The following is a 19,746-nucleotide window of genomic DNA, read 5'->3' as shown; positions in this document are numbered from 1 at the left end:
ATAGACTGTGCATTGTACACAAGTCAGCCAAAGACAATTTTTTGTTTTATGTTTCAGCAGGTAAAATATACATCACGTGTCTTGTAGCTCTTCTACGTTTATTTCTGTGTTTGTAGTCAGGATTTCAGAGGGTCTTCCCCAATCAAACCTGATCCATATCAGCCTGGAATGAATCCACAGCCTCTCATCTCCTGTGGAAATAAAAGCATAACTTTTTCCCCATAGTAATAAATCTTTTGACTTCCATTTTGAAGTCAAGACATTTAAAAAATATATAGGCTGGTTTAATCCAGCAGTTTTCATAATCCAATGTGTCTTAGCAGCAGCTGTTGTTCATTAGCAATCAAAAAATCTAAAGACAACACAATAACATACAACTGTGTATTTTGCATCTTTATTGGCTTATTATATTTTTTATTACTTTATTCCTTTTTAAGGACTTTATTATTTTTAAACTAATTTTTTTCATCTATGACTGTCTTTCTTTGTTCTCTCCCAAGCCTATCTATATTTTTAAACACACTGCAACCCATTTAGAGGTTCTTTTGTTTGTTTGTTTTTCCTTCTGGACCTGTCTTTACTGAGCATTTGTATCGTTTTTTGATTGAATGAGATGAATCTTAAGCTGCCATGTTAGTCACCAGCACTGCTCAGTTTGGTGAATGGTTCCAGCACTTGACAGTTGGCTCCTTCCCCTGTGGTTCCCTGAGAGCTTAGCCTCATAGTGGAGGTACTGGTGGGAGCCATGTTTACCACCTCAGCTCTGTGAAGTTGTTGGATCCACACCACCACTGAGTAGCACACTGCCTGCTGTTCGTAAACCCTATTTAAATGTTCAGTAGCAGGGCCTCTTAAAAGAGCTGCACCTGTGTTAGCCACTAGCACCAAGTCAAGGCAGCCACCTCTTAAAGGAGCCATGCCTCTGTTTGCTACTAGCAGTCAGAGCTTACCTGAGAAAAGACACCATGTTTGATTCCATCTTTGTTTGTTTTTTGTTGTTTTGTGGTTTTTTTTGTTTTTTTTTTTTTTTTTTGAGCTGAGGATCAGACCCAGGACCTTGTGCTTGCTAGGCAAGTGCTCTACCACTGAGATAAATCCCCAACCCATGCTTTCTCAGGTTTTATGTGGATCTATGTTGCCTGACAGTGGGTACCATATGTAGGTGGAGTTTCTCTGTGTCCCAGCAGTTGCTCCAAAATTACCATTCAGGGATTTATTATTAATTATAAATGCTCAGCCAATAGCTTGGGTTTGTTTCTAGCTAACACTTACATTTTAAAATAATCCATATTTCTTATCTACCCTATGGCCACATGGTGGTACCTTCTTTCAACATGGCACATTCATATCATTTCTTGTTTTCCCTTCAAAGCTGCTATTAAAATGGATGGCCTCATGATTCATGTTGTATTAAAATAGAGAAATTTTGGTACATTCATTGCTCACGGGCTCATCCAGCTTGGAGTTCCCTTGGAGGGGTGCCTGACTTCTTACAGAAACCCAGGTCACTCCTCTGCATAAAGCTACTCTCTTAATTACTATTGCTGTGAAGAGACACCATGACCAAGGCAACTTATAAAAGAAAGAGTTTATTCACGACTTGCTTACAGCTTCAGAGGGTTGGTCCATGACCATTATGGCAGGGAGCTTGGCAGCAGGCAGGCATGGTGCTGGAGCAGTAGCTAAGAGTTTGCTTGTTGAGACAATAGCCATGAGGCAGAGAGAGAGAGAGAGAGAGAGAGAGAGAGAGAGAGAGAGAGAGAGAGAGAGAGAAAGGTAACTGGGAATGTGGGAATAACTGGAAATAATGGAAACCTCAAAGTCCACCCCCAGTGGCACACCTCCTCCAGTGAGGCCTTTCTAATCCTTCCCAAACAGTTCTATTAAACATATAACACCCTGGGGGCCATTCTCAAACCCCCACAGCTATGGTGGAGACCTAGTCTTCCAAAACCCCGGCTGTTACTCATCATGGCTTACTTACCCCATGTCAGCATTTAACCACATTCATGATGAAACTTCCACATCAACTCTTTTCTCTCAGACTCCTGTCCTCACACTATTTTGTCCTTCCTTTCTCTTGCTTCAACCCACTGCTTTTCTTCTTCTTCTTCTCCTCCTCCTCCTCCTCCTTCTTCTTTTGAGACAGGGTTTCTCTGTGTAGCCCTGTCTGTCCTGGAACTCACTCTGTAGACCTAGCTGGCCTCAGTTTCACAGAGATTCACCTGTCTCTGCCTTCCAGGTGCTGGGGTTAAGGGTGTGTGCCACCACTGCCCAGCTCTGCTTTTCTTCTTTCAAATTCTGCCCATTTTGCCCTGGGTAATTCCTCTGGATTTTTAATTCCATAAAATGTCAGTAGGTCCATTTGCCTGAGTAAAAACCCAGCCTGGAAAGAATCCACTTGCCCTCTGCATCCCTCTGAATACTATTTGGGTATCCCCAGGACAAGAGATTAGCTGGACAGCAACTTCCTTCAGTGACACTGAATTCAGCCACCATTCTTCCACCCCAAATACCATCTTCCTTTCCTTGAAGGTCCCATGATTTGGTTTCACTTTCCTTCTTCTTCATCTATCTGTCTTACTGACTTGCTCATCTTGTCTCATCACTTCCTGTAGACTCTGGTTCCTCATGCACCATCTCCCTCTTCCCCAAGTCTGCCTCTACTGATGATTGTTTCACTGTCCATATGCAAAAATGCATCCAGCATTCCTGAGTCTTGTTTACTTACTCTTCAGCCCCATTTTCTAATACATTTGCCTACTCCAGTTGCTATATGTGAGACCCCGACACCATTACCCAATATGATCCCACTCTAACTCTCCCAACATCCACTAACCTTATCATACTCTCCTATCCTCACATCTGTCTTACCCTCAAGTCTCATTCTTTGGTCCTTATTTTCCTGTATCTTCACTCTCTACATTTCCTTTTCAGCCTGATGTAGATGGTACAGACCATGGCTCCAACACTGCCAGTTTCCCCCAATCCTCCTTCTGTGATCCTTCCCTCATCTCTGCCAAAAAAAGAGAAAAAAAAGTACCAACCTGGATAACCCATCCATCTGCTTCCTATATCAGTCAAGATCTGAAGTACAGCAGATGTGCGGGAGGTTTACTGCGTGTGTGATCAATAAAGGGGAGAGAATGAGTGTAGCCTGTGACTATTCAGATCAAGATGTTATTGAGATGCTTGTGGAAGAAGAAGAGGAAGGAAGGGCAATCGAGTTCTAAGAGTCTCAGACTGCCAGGCAGTCCTAAGACAGTCTCAGCCAGGCCCATGGGGAACTATGGATCTAAAGTTGCTTAGAAGAACTGCTATATTGTCCAGGAAGTAGGGTCTCAGCCTGAGCATGGTGCTGATCCCAAGTGGGACCTATGTCTGTCAATCAATGGCTCCTCATATAAGGTTCATCCGAGGGAGGTCTGAGCGATGCACTGTCGTGATGCCCACACATACTTAGATATTTCAGTCTTGGCAAGGCCAAAGGATCTCACTGGAGCCCTTTAAAAACATAATATTTAGGGGCTGGAAAGATGGCTTAGAGGTTAAGAGCACTGGCTGCTCTTCCAGAGGACCCAGGTTCAATTCCCAGAACCCACATGGCAGCTCACAACTATCTGTAACTCCAGTTCTAGGGGATCTGACACCCGCACACAGACAGACAGACATGTAGGCAAAACACCAATGCACATAAAATAAATTTTAAAAACTAATATTTAAACTTTCCCCTGACATTTTTGGGTCATTTGGTTGAGAATGAAGTCAGTCAATTTCATTTGCTAAGACACCAGCAATTCTGATTCCAAAAAAGATATGGGACCACTTATCTTTACGGCAATAATTCAGTTTTCTTTCAGTTCAGATCTCTATCTTGAGGTCCAGATCCATATGAAACTACCTGCTGGTTCTTCCTATTTGGATATATTGACACAATTAAAGCCACCATAATTTCCCCAAGCCTAATCCTCCATGTGCATTTTATACTTCACCAATATCCTTCCACTTTCTATGGTAGAAATTGGAAACCATAGTACCAGCTGACTCCTGGGGCCAGTTGCTCATCACAGTCTGTTGATTCTGCCTTCTTGGTATTTTCTGTATAGCTTTCCCCTTTCCCAAGGATGCTCTATTTCCAGTTAACCTTCTTACCTCCTTCCGTTCATTCTTTACCCCACAGCCACACGATGTCTCCTTGATGCGGGTCTTGATAACATCACCCTTTGGTTCCTCTTTACACTCAAAATAAAGCCCTAAATCCCTTGTTGTAGTACACAAGGCTCGACACATCTGGACTTCTGTTCACCTGTACTGTTTTTGTCTCTCGCTATCCTCTTCCTCCACCTGAGCTGCTTGCAGTCTGGAAGAACTTTCGGGTCTTCATACCACTTGTCCCCTCAGGCCCAGCATACTGTCCTACTTCCTTGGGATCTCTAGCTTCTGGAGACTGCATTAGAATGCCCTTCCTTTGCAGGTCCTCCTGGAGGCCAATGTCTCTTCTCATCTTTACCAAGACTGGGCTAGGTGCCCTTCTCCTCCTATAGCATCCTGTCATTACATGGTCCCCAATGAATAATGGGAACCTTGAAACTGTGGGCAAAACACTTCACTGTATCATCCCCAGCACAAAGTACAGTGCCTGATACAACGTATGTACTCAAAATAAACACTTGTGTAGAACTGAGTGGACACATGAGTACTGTCCTCGTATAGAGTTCTGTCCTCTATACCAGACATGGAGTCTAAGTGATGCACAATGAAAACTATGAGTAGTGGACAGAACGCAGGCCATTCTCTGGATTAAGCCCGTATACGTGCAGAGCATCTTTGACCTTCCATTTTCTCATCTATTAACTGGGAAATACCCACTCTGGGGTTACAGTGATTAAGGCACTCTTTGTAGTATAATAGTGTCTGGAATAGGGGAAGGTATATTCTCATATTTTAGTTTCTCGGCTTGCTCCACTTTTACGACATCTCAGTTTAACTCTTCATGTTCTGGAATACAATGCGCCTTCTTCATTCTTCCCCCCACAGAGCTGCCTCTTTCCTGTGCATGAACCTGCTTTTCCACAACTCGTCTACACCGCCACCTTCCTCTTTTTTTAGATTTCTTTCAGGAGCCCGATTCCTGTGCCCTGCTGCTGAAGCAGACAGCATTAATGATTTTTGCAGGAGCTGTGGCGTCAGGGGCTGCATCGGATCCATAAGTGACTACACATCCTTGTGAGCAGAGCATAGGCTTAACTCCCAGGTGGGAAATGATAAATATAATTGCTGAAGTGGATGCCATTAATGGTTTTTGCAGAAATTGTGCCGTCAGACCCTTCATCACATGGATACTTGAACTCCCAATAGCAGCTGGGGTGATAAATTCTGGTGTGACAAAAAGTTCTTAGACAGATCTTCCTTATTAAAACCCAGTCTTGTGTGAGCAGCTGATGGGAACAAAGCAAAAGCTAGACAAGAAATTCTTCTCTGGCTTAAAAAAGAGGAGGAGGTGGGGAGAGGAAGAGGAAGGAGGAGAAGAAGAAATAGAAGAAGAAGAAGAAGAAGAAGAAGAAGAAGAAGAAGAAGAAGAAGAAGAAGAAGCAACATCTGATGGTCTATAGATCAACAAATATTGATTAGCTAACTAATGAAATCTGGTAATATTTACTAAGTGTCTTCTATGTTCTGGGCACTGAGAATGGGCTAAGGAAATGTGGAGTTTGGCATGAGGAATATTTAGCACAGGAATTGACATCATGGATTCTAGATCATGTATATCTAGAACGCAAGTCTAGACCTCAGTTGGTTGACTCCTACTCTATAAGTGGCAAGGAGTGACAGCAGTATTTTTCTGATCTAGGTTGTAAGAAATGATGAATTAGCCCCTACTAAGGCCACTTAGACCCCACTTGCCACAGACTTCACTTTCATATGTTAGTCAATATTAGTGTCAGACCACAGAGAATGAAAGGGTACGCTATTCAGGCTTGGGGACCAGGACCAGTTCCCTGGAGGAAATGATCTCTAAACAGAGGCTGGGTAAGAGAAGCATAGAATACATGGAGGAAAGACTCTTAGAGAGAGGAACAGCATGGACAAGGCCACCATGCAATGGCAATGAGTCAATGTGGAAGACTGCAGGGAGTTGCTTGTGTGTGTGTGTGTGTGTGTGTGTGTGTGTGTGTGTGTGTGTGTGTGTGTTAGGAGTAGAAGAACCATAGGAGGTGAGAGACGTTGACATGTGTGCCATGGCTTCCATTTGCTCCTCTGGTTCTCTTCTCTGCCCTTCTCTCTGTCCCGTGGTTGACTGCCCCGGACTACTTGGTATCTCCCTTGCTTCCTGAAGGCCAGGTGTATGTAGCCACTGGGGATCCCTGGAAGGCCAGGAGAGGGAAGAGGGTGGTGGAAGCTGTGAGGAGGAGAACTTGTTCTCCTCCTGTGGGTTTCCCTGAGCAGGCTCCCCAGCAAGGTGAGGAAAGAATCCCAGGCCAGGGACAGCTCAACCCTCATCCATCTTCTTCTGATCCTCAAGTTCTCTAAGACCTTCCTGATACTTTTCTCCACATCCACGGTCAGACTTGGGAAGCAAAGAGAAGCAAGGCCACTCTCCTTCTCTCTGTACACCCTTCCTTTGCCTTAAAAACCACCTAGTGTCAAAGGCTTAGAATTCAAATGTTCACTGTTCCGCTGTTTTCCTTAATGGAAGTGTGTCCACTTCAGGCCATGATGTCAATCTCATGAGTGGCTCTAGAGTAGTCCATATCCGCAGGACAACTTGGCTTCAGGGACTACTTAGGCTAAAGACTTCCTTTTACTCTGCTTACAGTCTTTTACTTTATGCCATGAAGCTAAGCCTTAATGGATGTATTACGTGCTATGCAATCCCTCACACACAACAAAGCTTGGCGTAAGTGCCAGTTACTATCTTTTAAGTAATAGTAGATGATGCATTACCGTGACTACTATCAACTTTTTCTCTCCCTCCCTCCCCCTTCCTCCCTCTCTACTTTCTTTTTTCCTTCCTTCCTTCCTTCCTTCCTTCCTTTCTCTCTTTCTTTCTTCTTTTCTTTCTTTTGACACAGTCTCACTATGTAGCCAAGGCTGACCAGGAGCTCACTATAGAGATCAGGCTGACCTCAACTTTGCATAGATCCACCTGTCTTAGACTCCCAGATACTACGGTAACAGGTCACCACCTGGGCCTTGGTTAGTATTGAATCTTAAGCAATAATTCTAAAGGGCTCTCTCTATTGAACCCACAGAACCTACAGAACTATTTACAAAGCACTTTGGTCTTTTGGTGTTTTATGGCATCAAACCCCGCATCTGGGATTCCTCCTTGTGAAGCTAGGGTAGAAAGAGTTGTCTCAATCCTGAAAACATCTTGCAGGTTTATATGTCAACTATGGTGGTTCCCAGCACCTCTTTGTTTGGAAGGAGTCTGGTGGAAGATCCACCTCAACTCCCTTCCCCGTCTCTTTCCCTAAACCCACCCCTTCAAAGCCCGCCAAACACAGCTCCTCCCCCAGGGAGGCTCAAGACCCACAGGGTATATAAGTGGCATCCCAGAAAACAGACATGTGGTTCTTCTGGTCTCTCAGCCTGGTCTCCTCTCTGAGGGGCCAAGGAATCACCCGGGAACATTTTACCCATTAAACCTGGGCTTTTTCAATTTGGTCTGATTCGGTTTGCTGCATTGGCGGAGAGGCCTTCAGAAGGCCTTAAACTTATCATCTGGAAGTTCCACCCAGGGGGTGCTGATTTTTCCCCACTGGCCTAGGGCTGTGTGGTGGGAAAACAACCCTCTCCCTCACACCTGCTCTCCGCCAGACTAAGATCTGCTCTCGACTGGGTAAGTTGCCCTTTCAAAGTCCTTATCTAGGAGGCCCAGGGCCTCTTCGTTTTTCAGGGTGTCTTGCTGGGGATGCAGCCACACCAGGCCCCTGACCCATTCCAGAGCACAGGGCTGCCTTTGTTCCGTGGGACCCCTTCTCCAGAAGAGGTTCTGTTGAAGGGAACCTCCCCCAATTTTTGACCCAAGACTTACCACAGTGAACGCATTGTGCTAGGCTTCGGATCCAGCTAGGCTTCGAGTCCGGCATAGACTTGAGAAATGGCACTTGCCATTTAAAGCCTGATCCCCAAACACCCCTGCGGGGTCTCTTACAAAATATTCAAATTGGGGCTGCAGAACTGCTCTGAGTCCACAGTTTTTGGGTTCTGTGTTCCTGCCCTCCCTACAGGGGCCAATGTCTCACAGCACCGGTCCATTTGCTGCTGGAGACACTGACCCCTCCTCCACTTCCCTGGAACTCTACCCAACCCCCTCCTCAGGGGTCACAAATCTAAGACCAAATTCCTCCTCCTTACCCTCCTTCCTGTCCTCCTGTCCCACCACTGCTCTGCTCGGCCTACACACTGGCCTATTGCCCCCAAATCTTCCCTGGTTTCTTCTTATACTTGGTCTCACCAGACTCCTGACTTCCCACCCATTTCATTTCTCAGTCAACACCAGATATCAGAAAAAAATTTTAAAGGCTGAGGTGATCCCCAAACTCCCCTACAGGAATTGGTGAAAATGGCTTTTCAAGTTTTTTTTTTTTTTTTTTTTTTTTGTTTTTCGAGACAGGGTTTCTCTGTGTAGCTTTGCGGCTTTTCAAGTTTTTAATGCTCGAGAATGACAGCCGAGTCAACCTGACAGAAAAGACTACAACAGAATACGCTCCAAGCCCAAGCCTTAGCAGCTGCTCTGAGGCCACCAGGGCTCCCACAAGGGGTACAAGGGAAGTTGGCCATGAGGTTCCATCCTGCCGGAGCTCAGTTCAAGTCAACCCTGCCAAAACCTGCTTCAAATGCAGAAAGCAGGGCCACTGGTCATGGCATTGCCCTGATCCCCAGCCGCTAAGGAGGCCATGCCCTGTCTGCTAACAGCCTGGGCACTGGAAATCGGAGTGCCCCCATGCAGGGTCGTCCTCTATGCCATGCCATGGAGGTCCAGCCTCACCAACTCTGACAACTGAGAACTCCTAAGCCTGGCAGAGAACTGACATGGCCTAGACCTGCTGACTCCCATTGCCCTCTCTGAGCCTAGGTTGTTGACGCTGCAGGTAACGGGTAAGTCCATTGACTTTCTTCTGGACACGGGAGCTACCCATACTGTTTTGACATCTCACTCAGGTGCTACAGTTCCCTCACCAATTTCTGTCACAGGGTAGACAGGATCCCTTCCTTCCCACTTAAGACCCTGACACTTCCCTGCATTCTTGCAGGGCGATTCTTCCCTCCATACTCGTCCTGGTCATACATGCTTGCCCTGCACCTCTTCTTGGTAACAACGTTCTCAGCCTTTTTGGGGCCACACTCACCTTGGCCCCCACACTCTCCTGAGTATTTCACAGGTCCATTCACAGGGGCCCTCCAAATCTGAAAGCCTCTGCACCAGCTTTGAGGACACCAACCAGGGGAGGATTAGCAGATGGACTTCACTCACATGCCCACACCTAAAGAACTCTGTTACCTCCTAACTATGGTTGACACCTTTATTCTCAGGAAAGGTTGAGAAGGCCAATGGACTCACCAAACAACAGCTCACCAAGCTCTCCACTGAACTCAAGTTATCTTGGCCCTTCCCTCTCCCCATTGCCCTTCCCTCCCTCCGGGCCACCCCACGCTCTCCTACAGGTTTGAGCCCTTTTGAGCTCCTTAAGGGAAGGCCCTTCCTCCTCAATCACCACCTCCCAGCCCAAACTCGCCCACTGGCCAGCTACCTCCCCTACCTCTCTCTTCTGAGGTCCCTTCTCTGTTCATACTGTGATTCTCACCACCCCCTCGGCTGCCAAGCTCCTGGGACATCCATGCTGCTACCATCTCTCGGCCCTGTCTCCTCTCTGAGGGGCCAGGAATCCCCCAGGAATGTTTTACCCATTAAACCTGGGCTTTTCCAAATCGGTCTGATTCAGTTCACTGCATTGGCGGAGAGGCCTTCAGGAGGCCTAAAACTTATCGCTCTTCACTCTGGCCCTGCAAAGAGAAGATACAGACATCTACTACAGCTATTCCTGAGACCAGCCCTAAGAGGGTCTCCCCCGTGTAAGTCACTCGGGATGGCTAGCAACACTTTCTATAGATCTAAGTGCTGCTGACACTCCCAGACTTGGTCTCAGAGGTCTTATTATCTCCCCACTCACTCAGTAGGAAGTGCTCAGGTAGAGATCACAGAAACACAGAAGTTTTTAATCCTAAAAAGTCAAGGACTGGCTTCTGTTTGCAAACTCCACATCATAGAACTCTCTTGGTTGTCTACCAAGGTGCATGAACTCTGAGTTGAAGACAGTTTGGGGGTAACAGTACAGAAAGACAGGGTGGTTTCTACAGTTCCTTTAGAACCCTCTAATTCTTTACCTGTATGGGGCCTCTTTGTCTTGTCTGGCCTTCAGAAGCACTGCTATGAGGCAGCCCCAGACTCTAGGCATTCTACCTTGTTTCTTATCACTGTATCTAGACATTATGGAGCCTTCTAGACACTGGAAATCCTGTCTTTGCCCATGACCTATTTCTCCTAATTCTGTTAGTGTTACCTGGCTGAAAGCAGTGGTTATTAGAGTTGGTTCTTCCAACATGTGACCAGAGGATCAAAGACATCCATGTACTATTGCAGAACATTCGTTTAATTGTGCAAAGATATGTTGCATTTGTTTAATTATGTAAAGATGTATTGCATTTGTTCATGTTGTGGAATATTTGTTAAACTATGTAAAGATGCGCTGTATTTGTTTAATTATGTCCCATTGAATTGCCTGGGGATTCCTGGGGCTGAACCAATCCCATCTCAACTCCCATCTCCACCTTCTGACTTCCTGTTTATTTTTAGGTTTCCTCTACCACAAATTTTTCTTAATTACCTCTCAGCTTTCTCTAAACTCTTTAGCAGGTTGTCTCTCTTTTGATACATCAAATTTTGAGCCGTGTGTGTGTGTGTGTGTGTGTGTGTGTGTGTGTGTGTGTGTGCATGTGTGTGAACTGTAGTGATGTATAGTAGTCTATTGTGTGTAGAACAGTCTATGATTGACAGGAGACAGTCAGTGGGTACAAATGAAATGCCATCTTGGGTGTTTTCCTTGGAAAACTGTGAAGATCACTAATCTTGCTGAATATCCCATTAAAATTAGAGCTGGCCCCAAATTCTGGTGTTCTTGATAGCCTAGCTTTTAGATTTATAGATCATAAATCTTCAAAAGGAATGGATAAGCCAAGCATGGTGACATATGCCTGTAATCCCAGCCCTCAAGAATAAGAGGCAGGAGGATTGCTGCTTGCTGCAAGTTGGAAGGCAGCTTGATCTACATAGTGAGTACTAGGCCAGTCAGGACTACATCAAAAGACTCTGTGTCAATGATGATAACATAATAATATAGCCGGGCGGTGGTGGCACACGCCTTTAATCCCAGCACTCGGGAGGCAGAGGCAGGCGGATCTCTGTGAGTTCGAGGCCAGTCTGGTCTCCAAAGCGATTTCCAGGACAGGCTCCAAAGCGACACAGAGAAACCCTGTCTTGAAAAACAAAAAACAAAAAAAAAAAAAACCATAATAATATAAAGTAATCACACTTACCCCTCAATTACGAATGTTACTTATCACTATTGCTCATTAATTACACCGTGTTTCTCAGTGTACATTCTTGTTCACAAAGGTTAACTAAGCATGTCTAAAAACTTAGAGCAAACACTACTTACATACAACTATTTGTGTGAATGGAAGATAAATACTTCCTTGTAAATACATAGCAGTGAATTTTATATAAAAAATTTCAAAAACCATACTCCATATTTATTTGTATGAGAGTAGCCATGAAGAAAAAGCCACCCATTTGGCATTCTACAGGAAAAAGCTTGAAGGCCTGAGGTAATGGCTTAGGAGTAAAGGGCCAACAAGATGGCTTGGGGGTAAAAAATCACTTGCATCACCAGATCCACATGGGTGGAATGAATAGGCAAGACTCCCACCAGTCGTCCTCAGACCTCTCCATACATGTGCTGTACCATGTGCATGTACACACACACACACACACACACACACACACACACACACACACACACGCACGGAAGGGCCAGACATGGTGTTGCATACCTTAATCCTAGCACGAGGGAGGCAGAAGCAGCTAGAACACTGTGAGTCTGAGGCCAGCCTGCTCTACATATTGAGTTCCAGGTCAGCCAGGGATATGTAGTAAGACCTAGTCAAAAAAAAAAAAAAAAGAAGGAAGAGGAAGAGGAGGAGGAAAAGGAGGGGAACAGGAAGGGCTACATTCTAGTTAATGTTGTCAGTGGTGGTAGTACACTCCTTTAATCCCAGCACCTGGGAGGCAGAGGCAGGTGGATCTCTGAGTTCGAGGCCACCCTGGTCTATAGAGCGAGTTCCAGGACAGCCAGGGCTACACAGAGAAACCCTGTCTCAAAAAAAAAAAAAAAAAAGGCAGAGAGAGAGAGAGAGAGAGAGAGAGAGAGAGAGAGAGAGAGAGAGAGAGACTATTGTAAAACTGCAATTCCGTTTGCTTTCATCTTTCTCTGCAGGTTGGATCTACTTTTTATTCGAAAGTCACCAAATCAAACTAAACCAAAATGAAAGCAGAAAACTAGAACAAAAGCCACAAAGACTTAGTTTCCCTGCTCTGTCCACGACATTCTGAGCAGAGCCACCTAAGCACACAGGTGAGACAATCGTCCTCGGGACCTCATTTGTGTAAATGAGGGGCAGCTGGTGAATCTGAAGACCCAGACCAGAGCGTCAGCCAGAGCAAGGAACACATTATGCAGAAAGCACGGGGCAGGGGTGGTTCATGACCCTTCATTTACTCAGTAAATATTTACTATGTGTCTGTCACTATATGACGTGGGGTGATAAGACAGACACAGCCTACCTCCTCGTGGAATTTATTGTAAAGTGAAGGAGATAAATAATTAACAAATGATTGGAGACATGGCTGTTTGGCATTGGTGACAGTAATTACCACAAAGGAAGTGTGCACAGTGCGGTCTGAGATTGCCTAAGAGGCCCCGGCTGCCAACTCATTTTCTTTGTCGCCAAGCTTTTGACATTTACATAAAGGATTAATCTGGAATTTGTTAAACTCATCTCTTACCTACGGCATTGGCCTTGTCTGTGCAGTCCACCCTCTTTTCTAGAATTCTGGCGAACCACCGGACATGTGTGGCTACCATGCATCCAGAGTTTATAATCGTCAACACCACCTTGCTGCACTGCATCTTGTCTTGGGCACAGCTGATTAGGAGAGTTATGGCTCTGGAGAATATCTCGATTCCCTTCACTTCAAAAGTGGATCTGCATTGTCTATACAATGCAACGGCGGGGGGGGGGGGGGGGGGGGGGGGAGTGTTCATTAAAAGACAGTAATCTATGGTCCACTCTCTTCTAGAAACTTCTCTATTCCTGTCAATGGCAATGAACAAAATAAGTTGGCCACTTACAAAAGAAAGAAGTTTATTTGTTACCAGGATCTGGAAGCTCAAGGCTGGCATCAGCTCAGCTCTGGTGAGCGCTCAGTGGTGGAGGGCATCAGAATGTATGTAGTATGGTCAAGAAGGAGTGGTCATTTGGCATGTCCTTCTGAAACAAACCTCCCAAAAGAATTAACCAGAGGCTGGGCGGTGGTGGCACACGCCTTTAATCTCAGTACTTGGGAGGCAGAGGCAGGTGGATCTCTGTGAGTTCGAGGCCAGCCTGGTCTTCAAAGCGAGTTCCAGGACAGGCGCAAAGCTACACAGAAAAACCTTGTCTCGAAAAACCAAAAAGAATTAACCAGAGAAGGCTAGCGAGATGGCTCCTAGGTTAAGAGCACTGGCTGCTCTTGCAGAAGACCTGGGTTCAGTTCCCAGCACCCACATGGCTGCTCATAACTGTGTGTAACTCCAGTTCCAGGGGATCTGACACCCTTTTCTGGTCTCTGCAAGCACGGGTCCACATGTGGCATACAGACACAGCTGCAGGCAAAGCATCAACACGCATAAAAAGATAAATAACTAAACATTTGAAAAAGAATTAACCAGGGCCCTCTGAGAACCACATCGGCTCTTTCTGAGGAACATATCTCCATTTGCTCCCCCAGGATCCTGCCTCTTAGAGGTTCTACATCACTGAGGTGGTGTGGAATCTTCACATGCCCAACACATGGGCCCTTGGGAGACACTCTCAAACTGTATCCACACTGTAGCAATACTCGGAATGAAATGCTAATTGTCAGTCTCTGCGTCTGAAAGTATCAGCTCTACTCCGACCCACATGGCCTAGTCAGTATCTACAGGCTTGACTAGCTGAGATAATGCATATATAACACAATATATATAATCTGGTCTTGATTTTCACCTTTTCTTTCATCTCAATTTATGAGCAATGATATCTCCCAAGAAACCAGCATTTATGACTGTGGACATCAACTTACAGAGGAACAGAACTGAAAATAAGCCGAGATCCACGTATTCAGACTTTTCAACGTTTGTTCAGAACTTCTGCAGACATTGGCTGGCTTCCATGCTCAAGCGGACTCAAGATGAAAAAAATATGGTAACAATTTCTGGACAGTACACTGGATTGAGCTGACATAAAAGGATCAAACGGTGATATGATGAGAGGGCAAAGTCCAATATAAATTTAATCCATGGTAAGCTAACGTCAAATAAGGGAAACTCTCATGTGCCAGACACAAGACAGGAGTTGAACTCTCAAAAGACTATTGATAAATCAGTCTAGGTGCAGAGCTCAAGGACTGGGGGATTAGGGTTATTAGTCTCCTCGTGGGGATGGGAGATTATAAGGCACTGGGCTTCTTGCTAATGAGGCTGTTTCTGCCCAAGATGGTGGGCAGAATATTAACAACTGTCCAGAGAAATCAATAGAGGCTTTTATCAAGGAAAGGTGGTACCTCTTAATAACCAAGGGCCACACTCCTGGAGGAAGGACAGAGGGAAGCCACAAAGGCTAAGTAAACAGTACACACGCTCTGAGGGGACAGATGGCCGGCTCCACGCTGAAAAGCAGAAGGCCAGGGCTATTTGTTTCTGCAACAGAAAGAGGAGCAAGAAGAAGTTGGGGTGGGTTACGGGTAAGTCTACAAAGGACGAGAAATCCAGACTCGGATGAAAGGGAGGATGAGGATGGAAAAGTGTCCCCAACTGAAAGGGCTCCCTGACAGCTCCAACGGGGCGGCACCGGACCAGAAAGATCACTCAAATGGACCTGGAGGGGACAAAGAACTTTCAACAAGATACGGAGAAGAAATCAAGATGTAGAAAGCAAGAGAGCTGCATGGAACTGCGCTATTCTGGGAGGACAGCAGGCCAAAGCTGAGCTTCCCCAGGTGCCAGAATGAGGAAACAGCAGGAAGCAGAGAGAGCGAGCCAACTGGGGGAATGGCCTGGGGCTTTAAATCCTTACAACCTACCCTTGGTGACATACTTCCCCCAGGGAAGCCACGCCTCCTAAACCTACTCAAGCAGTGCCACACACTGGGGACCAAGTATTCAAATGTCAGAGACCAAGGAAGGTACTATCACTCAAACCAAACCGCCACACCTGTGCTACACAAAATGCTTGAGACAGGTAACAAGGGAAGGTTTATTTTGGCTCAAGACTGGTTTACGGCGACAGTTAGCTGACTCTGCGGAATTCGGAGTGCATTCTGAGATGAGGAAGCATGTTGTAATATATTTTAACATGTGGTGGAACAAAGTGCTGTACCCAGAGTCCCCCAAAGACCACCAAGAGACCGAATCTGATGCAAAAGCAAAGATTCTTTGTATTGTTACAAGTTAGCTCAGGCCTCTCCATCTGATGCAGCAGCAGAGCAAGAGAGACTCTGAGTAGCAATGGGACAGGGTTTTTAAAGCAAAGGGGGGCTTGGGGTCAACAGACCACATAAGAACAGACCCAAGATTGGTTTATGTGAGTGGCAATCATGTTAGTAATTTTCAGTTGGCTAGGGTTAGTTGGGAGTTACAGTTACCAGTTTTGGGCAGGCCTGGACAAGTCTCAAGCTTTGTCCTTGAGCTGCCATGGGGGCTGGCTGGCCTAGGACATACTGTGGGGCTGACTCAGTGGCCCAGGCTCTGTCCTTGAGCTGCCATGGAGGCCGACTGGCCTAGCATGTTCACACTGACCCATGCACATAGCTTTAAGTTGGTGAGGGGTCCCAAACAGTAAAAAACTGGCTAAACCTTGAGCAGTCAGAGTACATGCAGAAAGGGAGCTACTGCAAGGACTATGTCTTTTGTTCACAGCCCTCCCAGAAACTGCTTGCTCAAGTCTCAGGAAACTGAAATTGAGGCCTGATCTCTGAGAGAAGACTGAGCAGCCTGTTATGGCTTCTGCTTAGACCTTTCAAAAGCTGTTCACTTCACAGTAGCCGAGATGCAAAATAAGAGAAGGGACAAAGTGCCCGTATTCCTTTCAAAGGTGTGTTTGCAGTGGCAATTTCAACTTCCTCCCAGTGGGCCTCACCTCTTAAAGCTGCACCATGTGATGAAGACCAACTCTTTGTTTGTTTTTTGTTTTTTCAAGACAGGGTTTCTCTGTGTAGCTTTGGAGCCTGTCCTGGAACTCGCTCTGTAAACCAGCCTGGCCTCGAACTCACAGAGATCTGCCTGCCTCTGCCTCCCGAGTGCTGGGATTAAAGACATATGCCACTGCCTATGTCACACTGTGTTTGGGAGGTGTGAGTCAAGAGTGCAAAGTTTGGGGGACTGGAGAGATGGCTCAGTGGTTAAGAACACTGGCTGCTCTTCCAGAGGACCTGGGTTCAATTCCCAGCACCCACATGGCAGCTTACCACTGTCTGTGATTCCAGATCTAGGAGTTCCGACACCTTCACATAGATACACATGCAGGCAAAACACCGATGCACAGTAAATAAAATAAATAGAACTTTTAAAAGAGTGCAAAGTTTCAAGTAGGTAGAAGAAATACATCAGGGGATCTATTGCAGGATGTAGTGACTGTGGTTTATAACTTGCTGAGAGAGTGGATTTTAAACATTCTCACCACAAATGAGTTAAGTCTGTTAAGTGTCCGGTACATTATTTAGCTCTTTTTGACCATCACACAACAGACCCAGACTTTGAAACACTATACTTCATAAGTATATGCAATTGTTATTTCTCAACTAAAAATTATGAAACAAAAAAAAAAAAAATCTACCCAGCCAGGCGGTGGTGGCGCATGCCTTTAATCCCAGCACTCGGGAGGCAGAGGCAGGCGGATCTCTGGGAGTTCGAGGCCAGCCTGGTCTAACAGAGTGAGTTCCAGGACAGACTCCAAAGCTACACAGAGAAACCTTGTCTCGAAAAACCAAAAAAAAAAAAAAAAAACCACCCATGTGTTATATAGGGTATTTGCCTCAAAATAATATAGAAAGAGGGCTGGAGAGTTGGATTAGAAGTTGATCTCCAGTACCCAGCTGGTGGCTCACAACTATGTGGAAGCCCGGTCCTAGAAGATCTGATACCTTTGCAGCTATTCCTTTCTGAGGTCCACAGCTCCTGGCCTGCTGTGTTCATCTTTTCTGCACATCTCCATGGCTGCTGTATGAGAGATTGCGGGGGTACAACTCAGGGGAAGATCAGTTTGAAGTCAAAATCACTTTGCCATCAAGGAAACAGAGCACAACCCTCCACCTTTTACACACGGGCTCGGTAGAGTGTCCCCATCTCTCCTTCACAGAGAAATTCACCTCTGTCACCTGATAAGCACTACCCTTACGGGATACGCGGTAGCATGGTCCCACATGATGCCATGAGAACAGGACGTCACCTCTGCGGTCCCTGCCCCCAAATACATCCTTCCAGTCTAGTCATGGGGAAATTGTCACACAATGCCAGCAGAGGAACACTGCAAGTCAACCCATCGACACACCTCAGCATGGTCAGAAACATCCAAACGAAGGTGAGGTTTGAAAAATTGTCACAGGCAAGAAGAGCCCGTAGTGAGAACCTGACACCTCGGTGCTTTCCTGGAGGGGACCTCAAAACAGGAAAAACGACATCAGGTAAAAACTTAGGAAAATTAAATTCATTAATTAAAATTAATTAAGACCTACAGTTTATCAACTTTGACGAGTATGCTACACTAAGGAAACATGTTTATAACGGGGAAGATGCATAGAAACTGTACTCTCTTCATTATTTTTCAGTAAATTTCAATTTGTTTTTTAAATAAACGATTAACATTGGCGTGTGATGTTTTTATTTACTAGCAAGTTTTTATAATAAAGTTAATCAAATATATCATAATTTGTATTATATACTATTTTAGATTGTAATATTTTGTATGTACATGGTAAGTATGATATTTATGTATCTTATGAGGTCATGGACCTCCATAAGGTGGAATCAGTAATTTGAGCAAGTGTGAATTTTAATACCCCGAGAACCGCTGATGACAAGATGGGACTGCCCTCTGCTCCCATTTTGTCTTTGTGCCCACCATCTGTTCTGGAACAGAAACAACCTTGTCCCTTGGGATAATCACCTATCTCGTCGATGTTGACAGTTGTATACAAAGATACTGGAGGGTCCCCAGAGGAGCCAGGGAGGAACTTTCTCCTCTTCCTGTCACACATGGTAGGTGCAGGGCTGCCTGATACGCACAGGTGGTTCCAGCCCAGAAGCTTGAAACAGGAACCACTGGCATCCCAGGGGAGTGTGCTTCGGGCTCCTTTCTTTCCTTCCCTGCTGTTTCTTAGCAGGAAGTGGTTCAGGAACCATCTTGGTCAATCAGTCAGTGACACTCCCCTGGTCAACCCTGGTGACTAGAGGTGTAATCTAAGATGCGCAATGAGAATGAAGAGAGAGACTTACATTTCTAGTTTGCGGCCATCTTGTAACCAGAAGGCTAGCTGTGCTAAGGATAAAGCTGACACAAGGAAAATGAGGCCCAAGAGGGTCCTGGAAAGCTAAAGCTGAAGCCACGTGTGTGTCCTCACCTCATCTGGACACTGTCCCGGAGACTGGAGGGGCTGTTGAACCGTTATGCCCAAAGACATCCCTACACCTCCCACAACAGGAAGTGAAGGGGCCTGTGTTTTCTCTTCCTGTCCCTTGGAGTGTACAGATACTCAGATTAATCAATCTGTTGAGACTACCCTGTGCCTCTGTACTGCAGAGACCGGGCACACGCTAAGAGAAGCAAGGGGAACAGTGTGGTAGGGTCAGCAGAGGTGACCAGTGTCCAGTGCAGTTCCCCTGCCTGTCCCTGTGTCCTGGGCCTTTGCTGAGTTAACCCACAGCCTTCCCATCAGTTCTATCATCTATATGGTATTCCTCTAATAACCTGCTTCTCTGATTAAGTTACTCAAAATCTATTTCTGCTGTTTGTAACCAAGAATCTCTACTTGCGCCCAGGGCACATAGCTTAGTGGCAGAGCATGCATGATGTCCTAGCTTCAGTATCTGGAGGGAAACGTGGCAGAGGGAGGGGGAAGGGAGAAGTTGGAGGTAGAAAGTGGAGGGTAGACTGGATCAAAATGCATTATGTCCTTATATGAAATTCTCAAATAATAATTTGTTAAAAAAGAACCATTATGTGTGTGTGTGTGTGTGTGTGTGTGCGTGTGTGTGTGTGTGTGTGTGTTTAAACAGTGTGAAAAAGACTTTGCAATAATGTATAGCTTCTGTAGCCTCAAGACTTTGGCATGTGGATGGGCAAGCAGAATATATATATAGTGTGGTAAATGTTGAAAGACTCAAAAAA

General features: G+C 45.6%; 1 long non-coding RNA gene across 1 annotated transcript in view; it reads right to left on the bottom strand.

Annotated features, from left to right (window-relative positions):
* The window catches only part of LOC128113240 (uncharacterized), a 47,302-nt gene continuing 27,556 nt past the window's right edge, over positions 1-19,746 (bottom strand). The window contains exons 2-4 of the long non-coding RNA XR_008219391.1: positions 2,875-3,016; positions 1,609-1,693; positions 1-191 (exon numbers count right to left, since the gene is read on the bottom strand). This is a non-coding gene — a long non-coding RNA (uncharacterized LOC128113240). The remainder of the gene's footprint in view (positions 192-1,608; positions 1,694-2,874; positions 3,017-19,746) is intronic.

This window comes from Peromyscus californicus, unplaced genomic scaffold (assembly GCF_007827085.1).
Source record: "Peromyscus californicus insignis strain IS unplaced genomic scaffold, ASM782708v3 Scaffold_18__1_contigs__length_77618521, whole genome shotgun sequence".
Taxonomy (NCBI): Eukaryota; Metazoa; Chordata; class Mammalia; order Rodentia; family Cricetidae; genus Peromyscus; species Peromyscus californicus.
The sequence above is the reverse complement of the archived record's forward strand: the minus strand, read 5'-3'. Positions and strand labels throughout refer to the sequence as shown.